This window comes from Solanum pennellii, chromosome 10 (assembly GCF_001406875.1).
Source record: "Solanum pennellii chromosome 10, SPENNV200".
Lineage (NCBI taxonomy): Eukaryota > Viridiplantae > Streptophyta > Magnoliopsida > Solanales > Solanaceae > Solanum > Solanum pennellii.
Window position 1 is genome coordinate 34,667,792 of NC_028646.1, and position 6,000 is coordinate 34,673,791.

Consider the following 6,000-nt stretch of genomic DNA (forward strand, 5'->3'; position numbering starts at 1 on the left):
GCCCTAAACATTCTTTAATTCTATAAAATTAATTTGGGACTTGGTACTTACCCCTAAATAACCCCTAAAACAAATTTGGCAATACTAGGGTGAAAAGACAACTTTGCCCTTACTAAAATCCGGATTGGACTTCCCTCAGTTCAACAACCAAACTTCCAAAATACATATCTCACCCACACGACATTGGATATGTGCAAACTCAGCGGCTTTGGAAAGATCTTCCCAACTATATAAAGAACTCATCCAAACTCCTTCTGAGTTGGAAGTTATGATCGTTTGAAAAGACCAAAACTCACTTTTTAATGCTGAAAATTTCCATATTTCTCTACTTATTTCCATAAATGATTATTCTTGGTTCCTTAGCTTATTCTTAGTTAATTCAAGTTATGATATGTTACAATTGTGATGCTTCACATTCTTGTTTGGGTGTTGTGTTGATGTAGGATAAGAATGTCATAGCTTATTCATCGCACCAATTCAAGATGCATGAGAGGAATTACCCAACTCATGATTTGGAGTTGGCACAGGTAGGGTTCGCTCTTAAAATATGGCGGAATTACCTTTATGTTGTCATATGTGAGGTGCTTACTGATCATCGTAGTTTTTCGCATGTATTCACTCAAAAGGATTTGAGTTTGAGACAAGAAGGTGGTGAAGTTACATATAGATTATGATGTCACCAATTAATATCATCCAGGTAAGGCTAATATAGTGGAAGACGCTTTAAGTTAAAAAGCTGTGACTATGGGTAGTTTAGCTTGCTTTTGTGTAACTAAGTGACTCTTGGATAAGGAAATTTAGACTTGGAGTCTAAGTTCATGCACATGGGCAATTCAGAAAAAGGCGGGGTGTTAGCTACATTTAAGGTATGGCCATGTTTATTGAAGCGATCAAGGCTAAACAATTCGAGGATGTAAATTTGAATGAACTTAAGAAAAATACCGTGATTGGTAAGTCACAAGTGACCACTCTTGATGCGAAAGGTGTACTCAGTTTTAACGGAAGAATTTGTATTCCTCGAGTTTATTACTTGATCAAGAAGTTATTGATAGAATCCCATTGTTCGCAATATTCCATTCATTCGTGTGTGACAAGGATGTATTGAGATCTGAAGCGAATTTATTGGTGCCCGGACATGAAGAAGGATATAGAGGATTTTGTGGATAAGTGTCAAAATTATCAACAAGTGAAGTATGAACACCAAAGGATGCAAGTTTGCTTCAAATAATGTCAATTCCAGAATGAAAGTGAGAGAGGATAGACATGAATTTTGTAGTTGGTTTTCCTAAGTCTTTGGGCGAGTTTTATTCTATTTGGGTAGTGGTTGATAGATTGAATAAGTCAGCCCAATTTATTCTGGTTCGAATAGATTATAATGCTGCACAATTGACTAAGGTTTATGTGAAAGAGATAGTGAGGTTTCATAGGGTTCCCTTTTCTATCATCTTAGACCGTGGTACGCAGTTTACCTCCAAGTTTTGGAGGAAATTACATGACGAATTGGGCACACATATCACTTTTAACACCACTTTGAACTCACAAATGGATAGACAGTTAGAGATGAATGTTCAAGTGTTAGAGGACATACGCAATTGATTTTGGGGGGAATTATGAAAACGTCTTACCTTTGTGTAAGGTCTCTTATAATAATAGTAATTGGTATTGCACCATTTGATACATTATATTGGAGGGGATGTAGATCAGCCATAGGATGATTCGAGGTCGGAGATGTGAACCCTTTGGGGGTCGATTTAGTGAAGGATGCTCAAGAGAAGGTGAGGAGTATTCCAACTAAACTTTTAGCATTCCAAAGTAGACGAAAGAAGTATGAAGACCATAATATTAGAGACATGAAATTTCAGACAAGTGAGAATGTTCTTCTTAAGGTATCAACCATGAAAGGGATTATGAGATTTGGAAAGAAAGGCAAGCTAAGTCCACAATGCATTGGTCCTTTGAGGTTCTTGAATATGTAGGGCAAGTGGCTTATATATTTTCCTTACCTTTGATCCTATCGGGAGTTTATTCGGTATTCCATATGTCTAAGAGATTAATGGTGATGTCGATTATATCATTAAGTTGGTCTCAATTGTGTTAGACAATTCATGATCGTGATTTTTGGAAGATGAGGACCAAGTAGATTAAGTCTGTGAAAGTTCAATGAAAGAATCATCAAATTGAGGAATCTACTTGGGAAACCGAGAAGGACATCAAGACAGGTGTTCCCAAGTGTTTTTCGATTCAGGTACTACTATATTATTTCCTTAGCCTATTTTTACTTACTTTATCACTCAGGGATGAGTGATGGGTAAATTGATATATATTCATCATAAACGGATTCCATCGTTATAGAAACGACAACAGAGAAAAATTTTGGACCAGAAAACATTTTCTTAGTAACATGGAATTTCATAACCTAATCCAAATTTGGAAGAAATCAGAGTCATTCAAGTCTAGGGAAATCTGGAAACAATTGGGTAATCTAATTTATAAATTATATACCATGAGTACATAAGCATGATGTTAAAGAAACATGTATCACTTTACATAATTGAATTCGGGTGAGAGAATTCAGAAATTGACCTTAGCGTGAGCAAATCACTTTTGAGTGTCGTTGGTTGAATGGGTGTTGTGAAATGGGGGTCTGAAATTCTTAAAATTGATCACTATTTCCTTGCAAGCCGTTGAGGCAGGATATGTTTGGTCAGGGCAGGGCCACTGGAGCGAGGTGAGTGCCGCCATGATGTGGCAGACGCGACTTAAATTCTAAAATAAACCCCAAACATATTTTATTATGCAATTATCAAACTTGAGAGCTAAGGAACAAAACCAGGCTTTAACTTCCCGAATACGTTTTTGGATCCGTAGAACGTAATCTAAATGGTAATTATTCATGCGGTTGATCTGGAAATTATGATGGAGAAAACCCTAATCTATATACTAGGATGATGGGTATGATCTAGGGTTGATATAATTGTTAGTAATTCGGGTAATTAGGTATTGTTTATTGATTCCTATGTTAAATTAATTGTTTGTAGACCAAGAACAAGCGGAACAAATCCAAAAAGGAAAAAATCAAGTTTCTTAAAAAATTTGCGCTTGTTTTGAGGTTGGTTATGGTTGTTATATCATGTATGGAATGTATGTTTATTCTTAGTTCATTATAATATGTGTATGTACGCGAATGTTGCATTTTTATTGATCACAATATTTGTAAATGAGATAGATACAATGATGCCATGAATCATGACTTGATTGTATGATCTTGAGAATATACTTGTGATTGTGATTGTATCTTGTTAAATAGACCTGGTTTTGCGTTCTGACATACTAACTTGGATAAATTGCCATAATCCGGCATAAATATGGGATCAGTTGTCATATTCCGCCATAATGATTGAATCAGGTACCACATTCCGACATGCTAAAAGTATGTGTTTGAGTTCCTTGAGAGAAACAATAACGTGATGTAATTGTGTATCTTGAGAAATGTGATATTGTATGTTACTTTGTAAATAATTTGATGTTGTATATGTTCAGTGTATGCATGTTATTATTATGTTATAATGACTTATGTATGTTGCACTTAGTGGGATAGACGCTGGATCCTACCAGTACAATATTGTTGTGTACTGATATTGCACTTGCTCTTTCTTTGTTGAGTACAGGACATCTTCAAGCAGTGATCACAGACCTTTTTCGAAGATCATTTATCGTCGTTCAAATTCAAGGGTGAGCCAGTTCGTTTGGGCTGCCGTGCATTTTTTTTGTTTATGTCCCCATTTCGAACTTAGACTAATTCTTTAATCTAGTTAGTTTTATGTTAGTTTGTGGTTGTACCCCTTCTTGTTTAGATGTATGGTTGAGATTTAGATGTTTTGGCACATTGATTTTTCAGGTTCTAGGTGTTGTTTTCCTCATTGATTTAGTTGTTAGACTATTAGTTTGGAGTTTATGGGAACTCCCTATTGTTTTTCCTTAGCATTTTACTTGCTTCCATAACTTAAATGTCTTAGTTTTAGTTAAGTTGCGTAGTTCTTGGTTAGATAATTAGTATTGATGGTTCTCCCACAGGAGGATTAGTTTGGGTGCCAATCACTATGGTCTGGGTCGTGACAACTGATATGAAAAATAGTTTTAAAAACTAAAAGAAAATAGGCAAAAAACTCAAATTAATTGATCGAGATAAGTTTTGGCTGTACTTTTAAACCACAATTGAGAACGTGGTGGTTAAGATTTTGCATTTTCAAACTTATTTTTGTGAGAAATTTTGGGAGAATGTGAAGGAAATAGAAGATATAAATGAGATGCAGAGATTGTATAAAAGGGAATAACTTTAGGTTTTTATTTTTTACTTATACAAATCTGTGGGGCCCATTAACAGAAAACTCAGCGAGACCCTTGCTCCTCAAAGGAAATAAATGAAACGATAGCTACTTTATTAAGTTTAAATTAATAGTTTGCAATTATGTACAATTTTCCCTTATTAATATCCCAAAAGTGTCAAATAGTATACACATTACTAGTTGACTTGCCCGCGCTCGCGCGGTGTGGTTTACCTTATTAAATTTATAAATTATTATTTGTATAATATTCAAATCTATAAACATTTTAAAGATATATTTCTTAATTTTCATATTCGTAAAAGATCATGTTTCAAGTTTTAATACATTTTATTATTTCTATGGAATTTTATTTATTATTTCTACGTAATTTTACTGTCATCGGCTCTTATCATCTGAGATTTGGTTACTAGTTAATTATATTAATAAAAAAATAAAAATAAAAATAAGTACCCCTAGTATCACTTATTTTTTAGTTGGAGTAATAATATTCTTTTGGTGCTATATTTCCGTTTTTTTTAGAGTAGTAACATTTTTTGTATCAATAAAAAAATGTATGAACACTTCTTTGCGCCGTACCTTTTTATAGTGTTGTGAAGTATTATTACATTTTGTTTCATTTTCTATTAAAAATACATTTATAGTTTTAAGATGTCTTAAATATCTGTTTGCAAAATCTCCCTATATATATATATTACCATAAAGTATGAAATCCTAACTTGAATGTTTAATTAGTATAATATCCCTAACTTAGGTTGTGACATTTTCAATGAGTTGTGATATTTTTGATAAGTTATGACTTTTGTCAAAGGATTGTGATTCTTCAATAAGTGTGACTTTTTCAAAGGATAAAAAAACATTTGTTCATACTACCCTTTGTTGACTATAAATAAAGGGGTTCCCTCTCAATTTTCCACCACAAAAATTTTAATCTTCTACTCTTCTTCTTCTTGCATTTTAAAATTTTTTGTGTGCTTTATTGTCGTTGAGTGAGTTCAAAATTTAGCTGGATATGACATACCACTATTTTGATGAAGTAAGTCATTTTATCCTAAGAGGGTGTATTCCATAACATCGAGTACTTGAGGAATATAATTTTGATGATATAATAATTATTTCTTCGCTTAATATATACATTAGTATGTAATGTTCCGATATACAAAGTTAACGTGGTTCAATTTATTTTTTTGTTAATAATTTCTCTTATGATGTAGATATATGTGTAGACATTGAAATTTGTTGGGACTCTACAAGATGCGTTCAATTTGAGTTGGGAATCTACATATTGTGTTCAACTCAAATTAGGATTCTTAGAGTCTACTCAACCTCGAACTCTAGTTTATGCCTATATAAAGGGTACTAAATTCTCTTAAAAGATATCTCGGAAATTCCATAAAGAGATCAAGATCTCGAATAATCCGTGAATTGATGGATTATTCATATAGAGAGGTCAAATCTAATGTCAAATCCGGGTTTACCCCCTAGAAGTAACCGCCGTCATCGCCCTCTTTGAGGACTAAGACTAGCCTCTTAGTTTATATCATCACATTCATAAGTCAAATTTAGCGGAAAATTTAGAACTTTTATTACTTCTACTTGGAGGTTTACATAGACCTCTATATACACATTGTTATATATATATATATATATATATATA